The 20,096-nt window shown below is 50.6% G+C and overlaps 1 protein-coding gene across 1 annotated transcript in view; it reads left to right on the forward strand.

The window, feature by feature from the left end:
• The first annotated feature begins 2,527 nt into the window (after positions 1-2,527).
• Positions 2,528-20,096, forward strand: part of tcf20 (transcription factor 20) — a 63,907-nt gene continuing 46,338 nt past the window's right edge. Inside the window, 1 exon segment of the mRNA XM_067974737.1 lies at positions 2,528-2,616. The gene's annotated coding sequence lies outside the window, so the exon portion shown is untranslated.

Raw genomic sequence — 20,096 nt, forward strand, 5'->3', positions numbered from 1 at the left:
CTGGTTACCGACTCTCCTGCTGGTGGAATCGTTAATCTGCTTTAGTTCAGACAGCAATTGCTCATTCAGAGTCACGGATGTGATCAAATCCCACCCTGATTCGATTGATTACAGAATCCTCCCCGAGATGCCACCCTATTGGTGGAGTCTGGTAACTTGTTCTCACTCCCCTTCCGATACTGACCGACTCGGCATCTTGTGATCCCTTCCTGGGACAGGCTGCCTCCCAGGAGCTAGCTGTCTGATTGGCTGCCTGTGTCCATTTAACCTTTTCTCTCCCTGTTCCCAGCCAGTGGGAGGCCTGTCCCTCTCACTTCTTCCCCATTCAGTGATTGTCCAGTGGGCATATCAATAAAACTGTCGTCCTCCCCTCCCCCCTTAGGGTGAGCATTTAAAGGAAACATCTTCTCTAATTGAACAGGGACCGTCCCGGTTTACTGGGCCTGGAATGAGACAGTGGGCAATCCTTGTCTCAGTTTGAAGTGGAACACAAACTGGCTCATCCAGCTTTAATACACAATTGCAATCTTTGTTCAAATCTGCACAAATTCACTTTGTTTTATATTACCTTTAACATAACTGATTTCCAAATCCTTTCTGTGACAAAAAGAGAAGTCCTGAAACATGACACCTATGTAAACTTAAATAAACCTGTCACACAATGGAGGTACCACCACAGGTGGGAGGGTGTAATTACATCATGCCAAGTTTACATAGGCAGTTTCCATTATAAATGTGGACAGTGAAATTTATAATGGAAATACAAAAATAAGACAGACTGTCTGATTTTAAACTGGGGTCTGAATTACACTGTATGCTCTGCCCGATGATACCCTCAGCTTCACCTGATGACTATACTTGCTCCTGACTCCCGGGGAGCAATGACACGGGAGGTCAACGAGTCGAGTTAGAAAACTCACGGTTTGGGATTTATGACCTATGGAAAAATAAGTGAGAGTCGGTGACAGTCAGAGAGACCCCTCAGTGACCCAGGGCTCACCCCATATTAGTTACATGAGTCCATCCATTAGAGGCACGGTGTAATTCCAGTGAGGACATAGGCCATTCAGCCCCTCGAGCCTGTTCCACCGTTCAATCAGATCACTGATCTGTATCTTAACTCCATTTTCCCGTCTTTGCTCCAGATCCCTCGATACCCAACAAAAATCCATCGAGCTCAGTCTTGAAAGCTCCAATTAACCCCCAACATCCACAGCTTTTTGAGGGAGAGAATTCCAGATTCCCTTTGTGTGAAGAACTGCTTCCTGACATCACTCCTGAACGGCCTGGCTCTAATTTTAAGATTATGTCCCCTTGTTCTGGTCTCTCCCACCAGAGGAAATCGTTTCTCCAAATGTACATTGTCAAATCCTTTTAACATTTTAAACACCTCAATTTGATTCCCCTCAAACTTTAAGAGATGCTGGAACTGTATAAAACACTAGTTAGGCCACAGCTTGAGTACTGCATACAGTTCTGGTCACCACATTACTGGAAAGATGTGATTGCACTAGAGAGGGTACAGAGGAGATTTACGAGGATGTTGCCAGGACTGGAGAATTTTAGCTATGAGAAAAGATTAGAGAGTAGGAGGTTAAGGGGTGATCTTATAGAAGTCTATAAAATAATGAGGGGCATAGATAAGGTAGATAGTCAAAATCTTTTCCCAAAGGTAGGGGAGTCTATAACGAGGGGGCACAGATTTAAGGTGAGAGGGGAGAGATACAAAAGGGTCCAGAGGGGCAATTTTTTCACTCAAAGGGTGGTGAGTGTCTGGAACGAGCTGCCAGAGGCAGTAGTAGAGGCGGGTACAATTTTGTCTTTTAAAAAGCATTTGGACAGTTACATGGGTAAGATGGGTATAGAGGGATATGGGCCAAGTGCAGGCAATTGGGACTAGCTTAGTGGTATAAACTGGGCGACATGGACATGTTGGGCCGAAGGGCCTGTTTCCACGTTGTAAACTTCTATGATTCTAATGCTCTTTTTCAGCCGGCACTGCCACAATGGGCCGAATGGCCTTCTTCTGCACCGTAACTTCCTCTGACTGTAAGAGGATACAAGCCGAGTGTATGCAGCCCATCCTCAAAATGTAACAGTTTGACCCCTGGCATCATTGGGGTAAGTGCAGTTCACCCCCTCGGAGACCAATATTTCTTTCCTAAGACAAGTTTAACACAATGCCAATCATAAATATGAAGGAAGGAATTCACAGTGCAAAAAGTCGAGCAGAAGTGAAGATAAAATTAATGGAGAAAACGAGGGCAGATTTGATTTCAGGGGTTGGGTGGAGAGATGAAGAATTTCCAAGTGCTGGAGAGGGTGAGAATGTGAAGGACCGGCCCTGACAGACAGCACGTCGGGAGCTCAGAGAAGTGGATTTGCAAAATCCCAGCTCAGCCAGACTGGTCTGAGAAGAGAGTCTGTGTGAAAAAAAAAACCCAATCCATGGCTATCACGTGACGCTGGAAAGATTGTAGCTTTGGGTGGGGAGGGGGGGGAAAAGAAGAAAAAAAAAAGATTTGGGGGGTTGGGGAGGGGGGAAAGAGAAAAAGCAAAAGAGCAAAAAGAGGGGCGAACCGTCGCGGTGGCGGGATGGAGGCGCCGGGACTGCGGGTAAGTCGCCTGATGTCGGTTTCGTGTTAGTTTCACTCCGGCAGGGACATGTGAGGCTGGTGAGTTTCAGGGAGGACAAGGGGCTGAAACTGGAGGGGGGGCGAGGAGCCGCCGCTTCCACCCCCGGATCAATAAATCAATCGCTGTGGGGTGTAAACCCCCCCTCTCTCTCTCCGGGACTAGGAGCAGCGAGAGGGGCCGATAGTCCCCCCACCGCCCCCCCCCGGGATACAATGAAACAAATCCAGGAGCCGCTGCGATACAATGTCGCCAACAAAATGGTTACTGCGGGGCCGCTGGGTCCAGGGGAGGGAGCTGGGCGGAGGGGGGGTTATTTATTTACCCGCTGATCCGTCTTTAAACCGGGGGATTCAGTCCATTAAAAACCGACCCCCCCCCCCCCCCCAAAAAAAAAACCAGAACAAATTAATGGCGTGGTTGGGATTCGAGCTCCGAGAGGCTCGGCCTGGAAGGGCTCGGGTCTCCTGGAGCCCCAGTCAGGCGCTGCCGCTTCCCCCGCCGGCTTTAGTTGGATTTTTCGGTGTATTTCCCCCCCCCCCCCCCCCCCCCCCGTTTTATTGTAACAATTTTATTTTTTTCTCTCTCTCTTTTGGTTGGGAGATTCGTTCGAAATCAAAACCCACCCGCCTCCTCCTACTCGTACACCCCGCTGGGATTATCCCAACAAACCTCAGCCCTCTTACCCCACCCCCCCCCCTCCACCTACCCCCACCCCCCCTCCACCTACCCCCCACCCCCCCCTCCACCTACCCCCACCCCCCCACTCCTCCTCTACACCCACCCCCCACTCCTCCTTCCCGGACCCCCTCCTCTACCCCCCCCACTCCTCCTTCCCGGACCCCCTCCTCTACCCCCCCCACTCCTCCTTCCCGGACCCCCTCCTCTACCCCCCCCACTCCTCCTTCCCGGACCCCCTCCTCTACCCCCCCCACTCCTCCTTCCCGGACCCCCTCCTCTACCCCCCCCACTCCTCCTTCCCGGACCCCCTCAACCCCCCCCCCCCCCCCCAGGACCCCCTCAACCCCCCCCCCCCCAGGACCCCCTCAACCCCCCCCCCCCCAGGACCCCCTCAACCCCCCCCCCCCCCCCAGGACCCCCTCAACCCCCCCCCCCCCCCCCAGGACCCCCTCAACCCCCCCCCCCCCAGGACCCCCTCAACCCCCCCCCCCCCCCCCAGGACCCCCTCAACCCCCCCCCCCCCCCAGGACCCCCTCAACCCCCCCCCCCCCAGGACCCCCTCAACCCCCCCCCCCAGGACCCCCTCAACCCCCCCCCCCCAGGACCCCCTCAACCCCCCCCCCCCCCCCCAGGACCCCCTCAACCCCCCCCCCCCCAGGACCCCCTCAACCCCCCCCCCCCCCCCCCAGGACCCCCTCAACCCCCCCCCCCCCCCAGGACCCCCCTCAACCCCCCCCCCCCCCCAGGACCCCCTCAACCCCCCCCCCCCCCCCCCAGGACCCCCTCAACCCCCCCCCCCCAGGACCCCCTCAACCCCCCCCCCCCCCCCCCAGGACCCCCTCAACCCCCCCCCCCCCCCCCAGGACCCCCCTCAACCCCCCCCCCCCCCCCAGGACCCCCTCAACCCCCCCCCCCCCCCCAGGACCCCCCTCAACCCCCCCCCCCCCAGGACCCCCTCAACCCCCCCCCCCCCCAGGACCCCCTCAACCCCCCCCCCCCCCCCAGGACCCCCTCAACCCCCCCCCCCCCCCCCCCAGGACCCCCTCAACCCCCCCCCACTCCTTCCCGGACCCCCTCAACACTCCCTTCCTTCCCAGACCCCCTCAATCCCCACTTCCCACCTTCCCGGACCCCCCTGAACCCTCCCCCAGAACTCTCCTACCCCCCTCTATAACCATTACAGCCCTCCTCACCCCCTTCCAATGAGGTAGAATGAGTTCTAATCACTGAGTGTCCCATTGGGCCAGTGCTGTTCACAAAAGAAGTGAGTACAGAAATAGGAGGATACAGCAGATGAAAGCGTGGCTGGAGAGATGGTGCAGGAGGGAGGGCTTTAGATTCCTGGGGCATGGGACCAGTTCTGGGGGAGGTGGGACCTGTACAGGTCAGACGGGCTGCACCTCAACAGAGCTGGGACCAATATCCTCGCGGGGAGGTTCACTAGTGCTGTGGGGGGGAGGGTTTAAACTAATTTGGCAGGGAGATGGGCACCAGGATGTAGCATTGGAAAGAAGAAACAAGGTGCACAAAGGATTGGGGGAAAAAGATAGCACTAGAGTAAGAGATAGTACAGTATTAGATGGGATCAGACTGAGAGAGAGTACAAGAAAGTCTAAGCTAGGTTTACAGTACATGTGTGTAAATGCACGAAGTGTGGTAAACAAGGTTGGTGAGCTGGAGGTGCAATTAGCCACATGGGAATATGGTGATGTGACGATAACGGAGACCTGGCTCAAAAAAGGGCAGGATTGGGTACTAAATATTCCTGGATACAAGGTGTTCAGGAAAGATAGGGAAGGAAAGAAAGGGGGGAAGGGGGGTGGCAGTATTGATTAAGGAGAATATTGCAGTGCTGGAGAGAGAGGATGTCCTGGAGGGGTCAAGGACAGAATCTATTTGGTTAGAGTTAAGAAACAATAAAGGTGCCATTACACTACTGGGTGTATTCTATAGGCCACCAACTAGTGGGAAGGATATAGAGGAACAAATTTGCAGGGAAATTACAGAGGTGAAAGAGCCATAGAGTAGTGATAATGGGGGACTTCATCTATCCTAATATAGACTGCGATAATAATAATATAAAGGGGCAAAGAGGGGGAGGAATTTTTGAAATGTGTCCAGGAGAACTTTCTTGACCAGTACGTTTCCGGCCCAATGAGGAAGGAGGCATTGCTGGACTTGGTTCTGGGGAATGAGGTGGGCCAAGTGCAGCAAGTGTCAGTGGGGGGGCATTTAGGGAACAGTGATCATAGTATCATAAGGTTTAGAATAGCGAAAAGGACATGGACCACTCTAAAGTAAAAATACTCAATTGGAGGAGGGCCAATTTCACTGGGTTGAGAACAGATCTGGCCCGGGTAAATTGGAATCAAAGATTGGCAGGCAAAACTGTAATTGAACAGTGGGCGGTTTTTAAAGAGGAGATGGTTCGGGTACAGTCTAGGCACATTCCCACGAGGCAGAAAGGTAGGGCAACTAAAGCCAGAGCTCCCTGGGTGACAGAAAAAAGGGGCACATGACAAATGTCAGATTGATAACACAAGTGAGAACCAGGCAGAATATAGAAAGTTCAGAGGGGAAGTGAAAAAGGAAATAAGAGGGGCAAAGAGAGAGTATGAGAATAGACTGGCGGCCAACATAAAAGGGAATCTAAAAGTCTTCTACGGGCATATAAATAGAAAACGAGTAGTAAGAAGAGGGTTGGGGCTGATTCGGGACCATAAAGGAGATCTACTCACGGAGGCAGGAGGGATGGCCGAGGTACTAAATGAGTACTTTGCATCTGTCTTTACCAAGGAAGAAGATACTGCCAGAGTCTCAGTAAAGGAAGATGTAGTTGAGATACTGGATGGGCTAAAAATTGATAGAGAGGAGGTACTAGAAAGGCTGGCTGTACTGAAAATAGATGTCACCCGGTCCAGATGAGATGCATCCTAGGTTGCTGAGGTACTGGTCATAATCTTCCAAACATCCTTAGATATGGGGGGTGGTGCCAGAGGACTGGAGAATTGCAAATGTTACACCCTTGTTGAAAAAAGGGTGTAAGGATAAACCCAGCAACTACAGGCCAGTCAGTTTAATCTCGGTGGTGGGGAAACTTTTGGAAACAATAATCCGGGACAGAATTAACAGTCACTTGGACGAGTGTGGATTGATTAGGGAAAGCCAGCACGGATTGTTAAAGGCAAATCGTATTTAACTAGCCTGATAAGAGTTTTTTGATGAGGTTACAGAAAGGGTTGATGTGGTCTATGTGGACTCCAAAAGGCGTTTGATAAAGTGCCGCACGGTAGGTTTATCATCAAGATTGCGGCCCCTGGAATAAAGGGGGCAGTAGCAACATGGATACAGAATTGGCTAAATGACAGGAAGCAGAGAGTAGTGGTGAACGGTTGTTTTTCGGACTGGAGGGAGGTGTACAATGGTGTTCCCCAGGGGTCAGTGCTGGGACCACTGCTTTTCTTGATATATATTAATGACTTGGACTTGGGTGTACAGGGCACAATTTCCAAATTTGCAGATGACACAAAACTTGGAAGTGTAGTGAACAGTGAGGAGGATAGTGATAGACTTCAAGAGGATATAGACAGGCTGGTGGAATGGGCGGACACGTGGCAGATGAAATTTAACGCAGAAAAATGTGATGTGATACATTTTGGTAGGAAGAACGAGGAGAGGCAATATAAACTAGAGGGCACAATTCTAAAAGGGGTACAGGAACAGAGAGATCTGGGGGTATATGTGCACAAATCGTTGAAGGTGGCAGGGCAGGTTGAGAAATTGGTTAAAAAAAGCATACGGGATCCTGGGCTTTATAAATAGAGGCATAGAGTACAAAAGTATGGAAATCATGTCAACTGGAGTATTGTGTCAGTTCTGGGCACCGGAATTCAGGAAAGATGTGAAGGCCTTAGAGAGGGTGCAGAAGAGATTTACTAGAATAATTCCAGGGATGAGGGACTTTAGTTGTGTGGATAGACTGGAGAAGCTGGGGTTGTTCTCCTTGGAACAGAGACGGTTGCGAGGAGATTTGATAGAGGTGTTCAAAATCATGAAGGGTCTAGACAGAGTAGATAGAGAGAAACTGTTCCCATTGGCAGAAGGGTCAAGAACCAGAGGACATAGATTTAAGGTGATTGGCAAAAGAATCAAAAGTGACATGAGGAAAAACTTTTACACAGCGAGTGGTTGTGATCTGGAACGCACTGCCTGAGGGGGCGGTGGAGGCCTCCTTCAAAAGGAAACTGGATATGTACTTGAAAGGAAAAAATTTGCAGGGCTACGGGGATAGGGCAGGGGAGTGGGACTAGCTGGATTGCTCTTGCATGGAGCTGGCACGGACTCAATGGGCTGAATGGCCTCCTTCCGTGCTGTAACCTTTCTATGAAAGAAAAGCTTGCGTTTCTATAGCGCCTTTCACGTCCTCGGGACGTCCCAAAGTGCTTTACAGCTAATTAAATACTTTGAAGTGTAGTCACTGTTGCAATATTGGAAACGCGGCAGTCAATGTGCGCACAGCAAGATCCCACAAACAGTAACATGGTAACGATCAGATAATGTGTCTGTCATGTTGGTTGAGAGATAAGTATTGGCCAGGACACTGGGGAAAACTCCCCTGTTTTTGAATAGTGCCATGGGATCTTTTACATCCACCTGAGAGGGCAGATGGGACCTCGGTTTAATGTCTCATCTGGAAGACGACATCTCCGACAGTGTCACACTCCCTTAGGCTGGGTGGCTCATTTTCGGCTGGCATGGGCCGAATGGCCTCCTTCTGTGCCGTAAATTTTCTACGATTCTATGGGAAAAAAAATGCAAGTAATGTAAAGACCAATCGTCTAAGTTTTTATAAATATATTAGGAGTAAGAGAGTGCCTAAGGGAGATGTGGGCCCATGAAAGACAGGCACAGTAATAGAGAACAAAGCCATGGCAGATTTATTAAACAAGTATTTTGTACCTCTTCACAGGGGAGCAGAATCAAATACCAGTGATAGACGGGAAAGTAAACAAATGCAAGGGGTGGAATTTATTGAAATTAATATAAGTAACAAAATGGTAATAGAGAAAATAATGGGACTTAGGATAGATAAATCTCCAGGACCTGATGGTTTCCATCCCAGGGGATTAAAAGAAGGTGTTGAGGAAACTGCAGAAGTGTTAGTCATAATCTTTCAAAGCTCTCTTGATTCGGGAATTGTGCCGTTAGATTGGAAATTTGCTAATGTTATTCAAGAAAGGTGGGAGAGAAAGACCAGGAAACGACAGATCTGTCAGTCTAACCTGAGTTTTAGGAAAGTTAGTGGACTCTCTCATCAGGGTCAGAGTGACTGAGCATTTGAACAAAGTGTGAGCTGATCAGAGATTCAGTGTGGATTGTGCAGGGCTGGTCAAGCCTGTCTAATCTAGTTGAATTTTTTGAGGAGGTCACTAACATGGTGGACAGGGGAGTGTCTATGGATGTTGTCTATATGGATTCCAGAAGGCATTTGATGAGGTTCAGCACAAGTGATTCTTGGCTAAAATAAAAGCACAGAGAAATGAAACATTGTGTCCAATTCTGGGCACCACACTTTAGGAAGGATGTCACGGCCTTGGAGAGGGTGCCAAGGAAATTTACCAGAATGGCACCAGGGATGAGGGACTTCAGTTATGTGGAGAGACTGGAGAAGCTGGGGTTGTTCTCCTTAGAGCAGAGAAGGTTAAGGGGAGATTAGGTAGAGATGTTCAAAATCATGAAAGGTTTTGATAGAGTAGATACGGAGAAACTTGTTTCCAGTGGCAGGAGGGTGGGTAACCAGAGGGGACAGACTTAAAATAATTAGCATAAGAGAGAGAAATGAGAATATTTTTATGCAGCGAGTTGTTATGATCTGGAATGCACTGCCTGAAAGGGCGGTGGAAGCAGATTCAATAGTAACTTTCAAAAGGGAATTGGATAAATACTTCAAGGGAAAAATGTGTGGGTCTATGGGGAAAGAGCTGGAGAATGGGACTAATTGGATAGCTCTTTCAAAGAGCTGGCACAGGCACGATGGGCTGAACGGCCTCCTTTTTGTGCTGTAAGATTCTATTCTAACCATGTCATCAGGGATAGAGTGATTGAGCACTCAGATCAGAGAGACAGCATGGCTTTGTTACGTGTAGGTCATGTCTGACTAATCTCGTTGAGTTTTTTGAGGAGACCGCTGATAAGGCAGTGTCTATGGATGTTTTTTATCTGGGCTTCCAAAAGGCTTTGGGATCCACTGAAGAGATTATTGGCAAAAATATGAGTGCATGGAATTGGAGGTAGCCTCTTGACTTGGTTTGGAAATTGGTTGGGAGTTGGGAGACCAAGAGTGGGGATAAAGGGAATGTTCTCTGATTAGTGGGATGTGACGAGTGGTGTCCCCCGGGGATCTGTACTGGGGCCTCGACTATTCACCTTATTTATCAATGACTTAGATGAAGGAATCGAGAGCTGTAGATTCAGGTTTGTGGATGACACTAAGTTAGGAGGCACAGTAAGTTGTGTAGATGGGAGCAGAAAGTTACAAAGGGACATTGATAGATTGAGTGAGTGGGCAAAACTGTGGCAGATGGAGTTCAATGTGGGGAAGTGTGAGGTCATCCACTTTGGACCCAAGAAAGACAAATCATAGAGTATTTTCTAAATGGCGAGAAGCTCGGAACTGTGGAGGAGCAGAGAGATTTAGGGGTCCGAGTCCAGGAATCACTAAAAGCTAGTGGGCAGGTACAAAAAATAATTAGAGGCTGATGGAATGTTGGCCTTTATCTCAAGGGGGCTGGAATACAAAGGGGATGAAATGATTCTTTAGTTGTATCGAACCTTGGTCAGACCCCACCCGGAGACTGCGTTCAGTTCTGGGCACCGCACCTCAGGAAGGAGATATTGGCCTTGGAGGGGGTGCAGCACAGATTCACCAGAATGATACCGGGGCTAAAAGGGTTAAATTACGAGGAGAGGTTGCACAGACTTGGTTTGTATTCCCTGGAGTTTAGAAGGTTGAGGGGTGATCTAATCGAGGTGTTTAAAATGTTACAAGGATTAGGGTCAGAATTCAGTGCCGGGGGCTCGGGGCTCCGCCCTGCCGGGGGCTCGGGGCTCCGCCCTGCCGGGGGCTCGGGGCTCCGCCCTGCCGGGGGCTCGGGGCTCCGCCCTGCCGGGGGCTCGGGGCTCCGCCCTGCCGGGGGCTCGGGGCTCCGCCCTGCCGGGGGCTCGGGGCTCCGCCCTGCCGGGGGCTCGGGGCTCCGCCCTGCCGGGAGTGGGGCTTGATCTGTGCACCTTCTGACCTGGAGGCGGGACGCTAACCACTGAGCTTAAAGCTTCACTCACGCTCCACGTTGGCCCCAGTGCTGCTAGTGCCTCTGCCTCACATATTTGCCTGCAACCTACTTGCATTGTGACCGTTACAGGCAGACAACAACCTTCAGCCCATCTGGCCCACCTATCCACCGTGTTCCCTTGGTGCATTTCTAACCTCTGGATCCCATTTGTTGATCAGAACCTGTCTCGTTCCTCCTTGAAACCCAGTAAGGTTTTTTGTTCCACCATCCGTGCCAGTAATCTGTTCCTCATACATACCCTCCTCTTAGTAAAAAAAAAAGTTCCTCCTTGATTTTCTAATTGGTCTCTCAGTCCCTCTCCCACAAGGAGATATCTGTACACTGACTGGTCTCTCAGTCCCTCTCCCACAAGGAGATATCTGCACACTGACTGGTCTCTCAGTCCCTCTCCCACAAGGAGATATCTGTACACTGACTGGTGTCTCTCAGTCCCTCTCTCTCAGGGAGATATCTGTACACTGACTGGTGTCTCTCAGTCCCTCTCCCACAAGGAGATATCTGTACACTGACTGGTGTCTCTCAGTCCCTCTCTCTCAGGGTGAGATCTGTACACTGACTGGTGTCTCTCAGTCCCTCTCCCACAAGGAGATATCTGTACACTGACTGGTGTCTCTCAGTCCCTCTCTCTCAGGGAGATATCTGTACACTGACTGGTGTCTCTCAGCCCCTCTCTCAGGGAGATATCTGTACACTGACTGGTGTCTCTCAGTCCCCTCCCTCTCAGGGAGATATCTGTACACTGACTGGTGTCTCTCAGTCCTCTCCCTCTCAGGGAGATATCTGTACACTGACTGGTGTCTCTCAGTCCCTCTCTCAGGGAGATATCTGTACACTGACTGGTGTCTCTCAGTCCTCTCCCTCTCAGGGAGATATCTGTACACTGACTGGTGTTTCTCAGTCCTCTCTCTCAGGGAGATATCTGTGCACTGACTGGTGTCTCTCAGTCCCTCTCTCTCGGTGATATCTGAACACTGACTGGTGTCTCTCAGTCCCTCTCCCACAAGGAGATATCTGTACACTGACTGGTGTCTCTCAGTCCCTCTCCCTCAGGGTGAGATCTGTACACTGACTGGTGTCTCTCAGTCCCCTCTCTCTCAGGGAGATATCTGTACACTGACTGGTGTCTCTCAGTCCCCTCTCTCTCAGGGAGATATCTGTACACTGACTGGTGTCTCTCAGTCCCTCTCTCAGGGAGATATCTGTACACTGACTGGTGTCTCTCAGTCCCCTCTCTCTCAGGGAGATATCTGTACACTGACTGGTGTCTCTCAGTCCCCTCTCTCTCAGGGAGATATCTGTACACTGACTGGTGTTTCTCAGTCCCTCTCTCAGGGAGATATCTGAACACTGACTGGTGTCTCTCAGTCCCCTCTCTCTCAGGGTGATATCTGTACACTGACTGGTGTCTCTCAGTCCTCTCCCTCTCAGGGAGATATCTGTACACTGACTGGTGTCTCTCAGTCCCTCTCTCAGGGAGATATCTGTACACTGACTGGTGTCTCTCAGTCCTCTCCCTCTCAGGGAGATATCTGTACACTGACTGGTGTTTCTCAGTCCCTCTCTCAGGGAGATATCTGTGCACTGACTGGTGTCTCTCAGTCCCTCTCTCTCGGTGATATCTGAACACTGACTGGTGTCTCTCAGTCCCTCTCCGACAAGGAGATATCTGTACACTGACTGGTGTCTCTCAGTCCCTCTCCCTCAGGGTGAGATCTGTACACTGACTGGTGTCTCTCAGTCCCTCTCTCAGGGAGATATCTGTACACTGACTGGTGTTTCTCAGTCCCTCTCTCAGGGAGATATCTGAACACTGACTGGTGTCTCTCAGTCCCCTCTCTCTCAGGGAGATATCTGTACACTGACTGGTGTCTCTCAGTCCTCTCCCTCTCAGGGAGATATCTGAACACTGACTGGTGTCTCTCAGTCCTCTCCCTCTCAGGGAGATATCTGTACACTGACTGGTGTCTCTCAGTCCCCTCTCTCTCAGGGAGATATCTGTACACTGACTGGTGTTTCTCAGTCCCTCTCTCAGGGAGATATCTGAACACTGACTGGTGTCTCTCAGTCCCTCTCTCTCAGGGTGAGATCTGTACACTGACTGGTGTCTCTCAGTCCCTCTCCCACAAGGAGATATCTGTACACTGACTGGTGTCTCTCAGTCCCTCTCTCTCAGGGAGATATCTGTACACTGACTGGTGTCTCTCAGCCCCTCTCTCTCAGGGAGATATCTGTACACTGACTGGTGTCTCTCAGTCCCCTCTCTCTCAGGGAGATATCTGTACACTGACTGGTGTTTCTCAGTCCCTCTCTCAGGGAGATATCTGAACACTGACTGGTGTCTCTCAGTCCCTCTCTCTCAGGGTGATATCTGTACACTGACTGGTGTCTCTCAGTCCCCTCCCTCTCAGGGAGATATCTGTACACTGACTGGTGTCTCTCAGTCCTCTCCCTCTCAGGGAGATATCTGTACACTGACTGGTGTCTCTCAGTCCCTCTCTCAGGGAGATATCTGTACACTGACTGGTGTCTCTCAGTCCTCTCCCTCTCAGGGAGATATCTGTACACTGACTGGTGTTTCTCAGTCCCTCTCTCAGGGAGATATCTGTGCACTGACTGGTGTCTCTCAGTCCCCTCTCTCTCAGGGAGATATCTGTACACTGACTGGTGTCTCTCAGTCCCTCTCCCACAAGGAGATATCTGTACACTGACTGGTGTCTCTCAGTCCCTCTCCCTCAGGGTGAGATCTGTACACTGACTGGTGTCTCTCAGTCCCTCTCTCAGGGAGATATCTGTACACTGACTGGTGTTTCTCAGTCCCTCTCTCAGGGAGATATCTGAACACTGACTGGTGTCTCTCAGTCCCCTCTCTCTCAGGGAGATATCTGTACACTGACTGGTGTCTCTCAGTCCTCTCCCTCTCAGGGAGATATCTGAACACTGACTGGTGTCTCTCAGTCCTCTCCCTCTCAGGGAGATATCTGTACACTGACTGGTGTCTCTCAGTCCCTCTCTCTCGGTGATATCTGTACACTGACTGGTGTCTCTCAGTCCTCTCCCTCTCAGGGAGATATCTGTACACTGACTGGTGCCTCTCAGTCCCTCTCTCTCAGGGTGATATCTGAACACTGACTGGTGTCTCTCAGTCCCCTCTCCCTCAGGGTGATATCTGAACACTGACTGGTGTCTCTCAGTCCCCTCTCTCTCAGGGAGATATCTGTACACTGACTGGTGTCTCTCAGTCCCCTCTCTCTCAGGGAGATATCTGTACACTGACTGGTGTCTCTCAGTCCCTCTCTCTCAGGGTGATATCTGTACACTGACTGGTGTCTCTCAGTCCCTCTCTCTCAGGGTGATATCTGTACACTGACTGGTGTCTCTCAGTCCCTCTCTCTCAGGGAGATATCTGTACACTGACTGGTGTCTCTCAGTCCCCTCTCTCTCAGGGAGATATCTGTACACTGACTGGTGTCTCTCAGTCCCTCTCTCTCAGGGAGATATCTGTACACTGACTGGTGTCTCTCAGTCCCTCTCTCTCAGGGAGATATCTGTACACTGACTGGTGTCTCTCAGCCCCTCTCTCTCAGGGAGATATCTGTACACTGACTGGTGTCTCTCAGTCCCCTCTCTCTCAGGGAGATATCTGTACACTGACTGGTGTCTCTCAGTCCCTCTCTCTCAGGGTGATATCTGTACACTGACTGGTGTCTCTCAGTCCCCTCTCTCTCAGGGTGATATCTGTACACTGACTGGTGTCTCTCAGTCCCCTCTCTCTCAGGGTGATATCTGTACACTGACTGGTGTCTCTCAGTCCCCTCTCTCTCAGGGAGATATCTGTACACTGACTGGTGTCTCTCAGTCCCTCTCTCTCAGGGAGATATCTGTACACTGACTGGTGTCTCTCAGTCCCTCTCTCTCAGGGAGATATCTGTACACTGACTGGTGTCTCTCAGTCCCCTCACTCTCAGGGAGATATCTGTACACTGACTGGTGTCTCTCAGTCCCTCTCCCTCAGGGAGATATCTGTACACTGACTGGTGTCTCTCAGCCCCTCTCTCTCAGGGAGATATCTGTACACTGACTGGTGTCTCTCAGTCCCCTCTCTCTCAGGGAGATATCTGTACACTGACTGGTGTCTCTCAGTCCCTCTCCCTCAGGGAGATATCTGTACACTGACTGGTGTCTCTCAGCCCCTCTCTCTCAGGGAGATATCTGTACACTGACTGGTGTCTCTCAGTCCCCTCTCTCAGGGAGATATCTGTACACTGACTGGTGTCTCTCAGTCCCTCTCTCTCTCAGGGAGATATCTGTACACTGACTGGTGTCTCTCAGTCCCCTCTCTCTCAGGGAGATATCTGTACACTGACTGGTGTCTCTCAGTCCCCTCTCTCTCAGGGAGATATCTGTACACTGACTGGTGTCTCTCAGTCCCCTCACTCTCAGGGAGATATCTGTACACTGACTGGTGTCTCTCAGTCCCCTCTCTCAGGGAGATATCTGTACACTGACTGGTGTCTCTCAGTCCCCTCTCTCTCAGGGAGATATCTGTACACTGACTGGTGTCTCTCAGTCCCCTCTCTCAGGGAGATATCTGTACACTGACTGGTGTCTCTCAGTCCCCTCTCTCTCAGGGAGATATCTGTACACTGACTGGTGTTTCTCAGTCCCTCTCTCAGGGTGATATCTGTACACTGACTGGTGTCTCTCAGTCCCCTCTCTCTCAGGGAGATATCTGTACACTGACTGGTGTCTCTCAGTCCCCTCACTCTCAGGGAGATATCTGTACACTGACTGGTGTCTCTCAGTCCCCTCTCTCAGGGTGATATCTGTACACTGACTGGTGTCTCTCAGTCCCTCTCCCTCAGGGAGATATCTGTACACTGACTGGTGTCTCTCTGTCCCTCTCTCTCAGGGAGATATCTGTACACTGACTGGTGTCTCTCTGTCCCTCTCTCTCAGGGAGATATCTGTACACTGACTGGTGTTTCTCAGTCCCTCTCTCTCAGGGAGATATCTGTACACTGACTGGTGTCTCTCTGTCCCTCTCTCTCAGGGAGATATCTGTACACTGACTGGTGTCTCTCTGTCCCTCTCTCTCAGGGAGATATCTGTACACTGACTGGTGTTTCTCAGTCCCTCTCTCAGGGAGATATCTGTACACTGACTGGTGTCTCTCAGTCCCTCTCTCTCTGGGAGATATCTGTACACTGACTGGTGTCTCTCTGTCCCTCTCTCTCAGGGAGATATCTGTCCACTGACTGGTGTCTCTCTGTCCCTCTCTCTCAGGGAGATATCTGTACACTGACTGGTGTTTCTCAGTCCCTCTCTCAGGGAGATATCTGTACACTGACTGGTGTCTCTCTGTCCCTCTCTCTCAGGGAGATATCTGTACACTGACTGGTGTCTCTCTGTCCCTCTCTCTCAGGGAGATATCTGTACACTGACTGGTGTCTCTCAGTCCCCTCTCTCTCAGGGAGATATCTGTACACTGACTGGTGTCTCTCAGTCCCTCTCTCTCAGGGAGATATCTGTACACTGACTGGTGTTTCTCAGTCCCTCTCTCAGGGAGATATCTGTACACTGACTGGTGTCTCTCAGTCCCTCTCTCAGGGAGATATCTGTACACTGACTGGTGTCTCTCAGTCCCTCTCTCTCAGGGAGATATCTGTACACTGACTGGTGTCTCTCTGTCCCTCTCTCTCAGGGAGATATCTGTACACTGACTGGTGTCTCTCTGTCCCTCTCTCTCAGGGAGATATCTGTACACTGACTGGTGTTTCTCAGTCCCTCTCTCAGGGAGATATCTGTACACTGACTGGTGTCTCTCTGTCCCTCTCTCTCAGGGAGATATCTGTACACTGACTGGTGTCTCTCTGTCCCTCTCTCTCAGGGAGATATCTGTACACTGACTGGTGTCTCTCAGTCCCTCTCTCTCAGGGAGATATCTGTACACTGACTGGTGTCTCTCAGTCCCTCTCTCTCAGGGAGATATCTGTACACTGACTGGTGTTTCTCAGTCCCTCTCTCAGGGAGATATCTGTACACTGACTGGTGTTTCTCAGTCCCTCTCTCAGGGAGATATCTGTACACTGACTGGTGTTTCTCAGTCCCTCTCTCAGGGAGATATCTGTACACTGACTGGTGTCTCTCAGTCCCTCTCCCTCAGGGAGATATCTGTACACTGACTGGTGTCTCTCAGTCCCTCTCCCTCAGGGAGATATCTGAACACTGACTGGTGTCTCTCAGCCCCTCTCTCTCAGGGAGATATCTGTACACTGACTGGTGTCTCTCAGTCCCCTCTCTCAGGGAGATATCTGTACACTGACTGGTGTCTCTCAGTCCCTCTCTCTCAGGGACTATCAGTTTACTGAGATCTCTTAGTCGCTCCCTCCAAGATCTCTCTTTGCTCAGACTGATTTTTGCTGAGTCCCCAGTCTTCAGCCCAGTGCCCCCCCCCCCCCACGATGTTTATGAATCTTGCGTTGTGTTCACCCCTATCAGTGTCTCGGGATGCAAATTCCCGCCTGGCAAGGTGCAGTGTAGTGAAGGTCTCACATTCCTTCACCTTGTACCTAGCTGTGGGCCTGGTGGCTGTTGACAAGCTGACAGTTTCTGACAACTGTGAATTGTAAATGTGCTTCACATTCAGAGTTCACTGTCTGAAGCTGGGATTCCCGAGGCTGTGAGGACAGGTCTGTCCCTGTATAACACTGGGGTACAGTACTGGTAGGTACAGGTCTGTCCCTGTATCACACTGGGGTACAGTACTGGTGGGTACAGGTCTGTCCCTGTATCACACTGGGGTACAGTACTGGTGGGTACAGGTCTGTCACTGTATAACACTGGGGTACAGTACTGGTGGGCACAGGTCTGTCCCTGTATAACACTGGGGTACAGTACTGGTGGGGACAGGTCTGTCCCTGTATAACACTGGGGTACAGTACTGGTGGGGACAGGTCTGTCACTGTATAACACTGGGGTACAGTACTGGTAGGTACAGGTCTGTTCCTGTATCACACTGGGGTACAGTACTGGTGGGTACAGGTCTGTCACTGTATAACACTGGGGTACAGTACTGGTGGGCACAGGTCTGTCCCTGTATAACACTGGGGTACAGTACTGGTGGGGACAGGTCTGTCACTGTATAACACTGGGGTACAGTACTGGTGGGTACAGGTCTGTCACTGTATAACACTGGGGTACAGTACTGGTGGGCACAGGTCTGTCACTGTATAACACTGGGGTACAGTACTGGTGGGGACAGGTCTGTCCCTGTATAACACTGGGGTACAGTACTGGTGGGGACAGGTCTGTCCCTGTATAACACTGGGGTACAGTACTGGTGGGGACAGGTCTGTCACTGTATAACCCTGGGGTACAGTACTGGTGGAGACAGGTCTGTCACTGTATAACACTGGGGTACAGTACTGGTGGGGACAGGTCTGTCACTGTATAACACTGGGGTACAGTACTGGTGGGGACAGGTCTGTCACTGTATAACACTGGGGTACAGTACTGGTGGAGACAGGTCTGTCACTGTATAACCCTGGGGTACAGTACTGGTGGAGACAGGTCTGTCACTGTATAACACTGGGGTACAGTACTGGTGGGGACAGGTCTGTCACTGTATAACCCTGGGTACAGTACTGGTGGGGACAGGGTCTGTCACTGTATAACCCTGGGGGACAGGGTCTGTCGCTCTATAAGATACTGTGTTGGGCAGAGTGTGATTTTCCTGTCGTTTTATTGGCACTGGGACAGTAATAGACATATCTCATGTCCAATCAAAACTTTTCAGGACGGATCCATATTATGGCCGATTTAATTAATCGTTGTTTTAAAAATCTTACTATCCTGCTTCATCCTCTCGTATTAAAAGAAATTGGTGAGGACATTTCATGTGTTAGTCACACTTTTCCAAATCACTCTTGATTCAGGAATCGTGTCCTCAGATTGGAAAATTGGAAACAATTTTTAAGAAGGGAGGGAGAGAGAAACCAGTTTAACATGAATTGTGGGGAGATTACTGGAACCTATCATCCAACACGTGGTGACTGAGCACTTGAACAAGTATGAGCTGATCAGAGATTCTGTGTGGATTGTGCAGGGCAGGTCATGCCTGTCTAATCTCGTTGAATTTTTTGGAAGAGGTCACTAACATGGTGAATAGGGGAGTGTCTATGTGGACATCCAGAAGACATTCGAAAAAGTTTAGCACAAGAGATTATTGGCTAAAATAAGAGTGCATGGAACTGGGGGTCACCTTGTGATATGGGTTGCTGATTGGTTGAAAGGTGGGGGACGGAGAGTAGGGATGATGGGAATGTTCTCTGATTGGTGGGATATGACACGTGGTGTTTCCCAGGGATCTGTTCTGAGGCCTCATCTTTTCCATATATGAAGTAATAGAGAGCCTTATATCCAAGTTTGCAGATGACACTAAGTTAGGAGGCACAGTAAGTTGTGTAGATGGGAGCAGAAAGTTGCAAAGGGACATTGATAGATTGAGTGAGTGGGCAAAACTGTGGCAGATGGAGTTCAATGTGGGGAAGTGTGAGGTCATCCACTTTGGACCTAAGAAAGACCGATTGGATTATCTCAAGAGGGCTGGAATACAAAGGGGTGGAAGTTATGTTCCAGCTGTACAGAGCTCTGGTTAGACCCCATCTGGAGATATTGTGTTCAGTTCTGGGCACCGCACCTTAGGAAGGAGATATTGGCCTTGGAGGGGGTGCAGCACAGATTCACCAGAATTACCGGGGCTAAAAGGGTTAAATTATGAGGCCAGGTTGCAGGTTCCCTTGAATATAGAAGGCTGAGGGGTGATCTAATTGAGGTGTTTAAAATGATAAAAGGATTCGATGGGGTAGATGGAGAGAAATTATTCCCTCCAGTGGGGAATCCAGAACAAGGGGCATAACCTTAAAATTAGAGCCAGGGCATTTACAAGTGAAATCAGGAAACACTTTTTCACACAAAGGGGAGTGGGAATCTGGGATTCTCTTCCCCCAAAAAGCTGTGGGTGTTGGGGGTTAATTGGAGCTTTCAATACTGAGATCGATCGATTTTTGTTGGGTATCAGCCGTAATCTAACTGAATGGTGGAACAGGCTCGAGGGGCTGAATGGCCTCCTCCTGTTCTTATGTTCGACCTGGGTTGGAAGAGTCCTTCTGTCTTCACCTCATGTTTGTTGATCCTCTGCCTCCCCTCCCATGTGTATGCGCACTCTCCCCTCCCCACAATATTTGCCCTTACCCAGGGTGATTCCCTCCACTCTATGCTCACGTTCTTCCCCCAACCCCTCCTCTGTACGGTGCTCCTCGCCACACTGTCCACACCCCCCCACTCCCCACCTTTCCCCCGCAGCTCTCGCTTCCCATCTCCTGACTGTCTCCACACTGACTGGTGTCCCCCCCCACCACAGGCCCATCTCCT

Source organism: Heptranchias perlo, chromosome 40 (assembly GCF_035084215.1).
Source record: "Heptranchias perlo isolate sHepPer1 chromosome 40, sHepPer1.hap1, whole genome shotgun sequence".
NCBI lineage: Eukaryota > Metazoa > Chordata > Chondrichthyes > Hexanchiformes > Hexanchidae > Heptranchias > Heptranchias perlo.